Here is a 3,536-nt window from a genome sequence, read left to right as displayed (position 1 = left end):
CTCACATCCTTCCTCCAGGGACATAGAAATAATAGGCAGATACTATCAGCCAAATAATGGGTTAAAGCAGCTATTTGTGGGCTTGCTTGGGAAACACTAACATTTAACCTAGTTTATACATAAAAGTATGTTCTTAGTCCCAAACAAGTGACTCACAAATGCACTTTTGGAATACAATCCATTCATAAATTGTGGTCTCCTCCTATAATTACATTCAGACAAAAATCCTCTGACTCATAAACAAATTAAACAAATAATTTCCTTCCCAAACATCTGTTAGTATGAATTGCAATCCTGTATACCGGCCACAAGATGCCTTATAATAACATATGTGGTACAACTTTAGCATATGAACAACATGAAGTAATGAGTTCTTATGGACCTGGTTAGCCATGATTAACCATTTATTCATACCCTTTCCCCAAAGATTTTAGTCAGGACTTTTTAGGGCAGTAGATGGTAACTTCATTCTTTCTTGGACAATCTAGAGGAAATATTATTTTTGAAGATAATAAACTCTGAGACTATTACTAATGACTTTATCTTTTCTTTTATAATATTCTTCCAACTTCCATTTACATCTTTATAGTTGAAATTAATTAAATCCATTTGACACACTGGAAGTAGTAACTTTTCTGTAGAGAACAAATCCAATAATTACTGTCACAGACTTAGGAGGTAGTTGATTGCCAATAACATAGGTATAAAGTAGCTAAAGGATGTCATTAGACAGAACACTTAACTTGGTTAATAAGGAGTCAGCCTTCCTCTAAAATTATTTGGCAAACCTAATATTTTAAAGTGATAATGAGAAAAACTAAATATTACATCGTATGATAATAATACTTTTTAATAGTATTCAGTGCTTATGATATTCTGCATCTTTTGATGTGATATGATATCATTTAATGCTATATATAAGATTAGGCAGCAGGTTTATGACAGTCCTAAAATGAAGAAAATGAAATAGAAAAAGATTAATCATCTTGTTCAAGGTTGCATGGCTAAGTGGTAAAGTACATGTATGCCATTCTGGTGAGTAAAAGAAATATTTTGTATAATTGATTTTTAAAAACTTAGGTGCTACATAAAAGCATACATCAGGCAGTTAGAAGCTTTTTGAGGAATTTAGAATTTTATTTTACATCTAGGAAGTCCTAACTCCAAAGACTATATTGTAGAGATTAGTTTCCTACACTTACATTTTTAAGAGAGCCTTTATTATTTTAAATAAAGAATTATTTGGGTCTCTTCAATAACACTTACTTCTGCAGATACTGTAAGAATTCTGTAGGAATTTAGGAAGAGAAAAAAAAGAGAAGGAAGGAAAGAAAAGGGGTAGGGAGACCTAGTGAAAAAATAATTCAAGTTGTCTCATAATAGACATGTTTTCTTCAATGTCATACCTATTTAAGAAATTAAACCAACACAAACGTCTGTAATACAGTATAAAATACAACAATTGTGACAAGAAGAGTCTAAATAAAGTGAAAAGCAAAGGCAGTAAAAGTGCATGCAGTCCAGAAAGAAAGGCCTTACGTGTAGCTAGTTGAGACACGGACATGATAAAGTACGTACTCCATTTACTTCATTGAACATTCTTTAGTTTATCTAACATAAACATTAAAACATAGAGTGGATCTTTTTTACTAAAAGTAAGATTTTTCAAAGAGGTGTTTGGGATCTCTGTGTCCATGTATGCTAAGTTAATTCAGTTGTGTCCAACCCTTTGCAACCCCGTGGACTGTAACCTGCCAGGCTCCTCTGTCCATGGGATTCTCCAGGCAAGAATATTAAGAACGGGTTGCCATGCTCTCCTCCAGGGAATCTTCCCAACCCAGGAATCAAACCGGCTTAAGTCTTCTGCATTGGCAGGCGGGTTCTTTACCACTTGTGCCACTTGGAAAGCCCTTGGGATCTCTACCAGTTATCAATTACCATTAATAAGTTATCTCAAAAAAATACTGACATACAACCAGTTATTCCTTACATCTTGTGAATGGTGGATTGGCAATTTGGCCTTGGCCGGGCAATTCCTCTGCTGCTCAGGGTTGATGTCACTCACCCAGCTGAAGTCATCTGGATTTAGTTAGAATACTGGGACTGGATTGACCAAGATAGCCTCAAGCAAATGTTTATGGTTGGTGCCAGCTGTTTAAATGATGGGGTAGTGTCCCAGGAGGGTAAAAGCAGAAGCTGCAAGGCTTCTTAAAGCCTAGCCTTAGTAGGCATACGATGTCACATCTGCAGCATTCTGTTGGTCAACATAAGTCACAAGTCAGCCCAGAAGCAAGAGTTGAGGGAAAAGAGTCTTACCTCTTGATGGGAGAAAATCCATATTGCCCAGAGACCTAGAAAGAAAGATGCATAATGCATGAAGGGCCATTATTAAATCAATCCAGCACAGGGCCACTAAGTGTTTTGACTCAATACTGAATTTTTACATCAGCATACAAACATGCTGCTGAATTCTTCCATCTTTTAATAGAAAAATACTTTATCTTGACCCCACTTCCCTCTTAAGATAGCTCATCATTTCATTTGTCTTTCTCTGTAACAAACCATCTTCAAAGAGTAGTCTGTTCTCATAGTCTGATGTCTTCTCTCCCATCATTCACTGTTAAACTCAATCCAATCAGGCTTTAGTCCTTACCATTCCACCAAAACTATCCACGCCAAATTAATCAACAAGTTCCACACTGTTAAATCCACTCATCAGTTCTTAGTCCTCTCTTCTTCCACCTATCATCAGCATTTCACATAATTCAACACTCCATCCCTCTTGTTTCTAGGATACCATGCTTTCTAGGATACCATGGTACCATGAAAATACACCATTGTTTCATCTTGCCACAGGAAGCATAACTGAGGGACTGCCTGCCCCAACATTCTCGGATCCACTCCTGTGTGGGTGTTGAACCCATGTTGCAGATTGGCTGCTTCCAGCAAATTGCTATTCACAGCATCAGCACTAACACATGATCCTGAGAGAGATAAAACTCCTCAAATGGGGACTTCAGCTTTAGGACTTACCATCACCTGACTGAAATGTTCCTAGAACTGCATTGAAGTCACCTCATTCCCCTCAACTTCCCTCCTCTTTCTCTGTTTTCATGATGCTCAGGTCTCCATCAAGATCAGAAATTTCCCGTCACTCCCTTGGCTCCCTTCCCTCTTTCCTTAAAACTCCCCACCCCTCCAAAAATCTCTTGTATATCTAACTTTCAGTTGGTATCTGCTTTTCTTTGGACTTGAATTAACACACACTTCATTGGTTTCTCCTTACCTCATTAGTCCTTCTCAGGATATTTTGATGATTTCTCCTGTTTTGTACTACATTCTGAATGTTGAGTGACCCCAAGGCCATTTTTGGTTCTACACTCTTCACAATCTATACTTACTGCCTAAGTGATCTCATTTAGACCCATGACTTTAAATACCTTCTCTATACCAATGATTATCATATATATATATGTATCTCCAACCCATTTGTAAATTGTATTGAGTCTACCTTCAAAACATTTCATACTTTCTCT

The 3,536-nt window shown here is 37.0% G+C and overlaps 1 long non-coding RNA gene across 1 annotated transcript; it reads right to left on the bottom strand.

Moving 5' to 3' along the window:
• Window positions 1–386: 386 nt before the first annotated feature.
• LOC145528762 (uncharacterized) lies at window positions 387–2,775 on the bottom strand. Its single transcript, XR_014070636.1, has 2 exons — window positions 2,654–2,775; window positions 387–2,351 (listed from the first exon to the last, which is right to left on the bottom strand). It is a non-coding gene; the product is annotated as an uncharacterized LOC145528762 (long non-coding RNA).
• Window positions 2,776–3,536: the final 761 nt, after the last annotated feature.

Source organism: Giraffa tippelskirchi, chromosome 2 (assembly GCF_054371585.1).
Source record: "Giraffa tippelskirchi isolate mGirTip1 chromosome 2, T2T-mGirTip1v1.2.pri, whole genome shotgun sequence".
Lineage (NCBI taxonomy): Eukaryota > Metazoa > Chordata > Mammalia > Artiodactyla > Giraffidae > Giraffa > Giraffa tippelskirchi.
The sequence above is the reverse complement of the archived record's forward strand: the minus strand, read 5'-3'. Positions and strand labels throughout refer to the sequence as shown.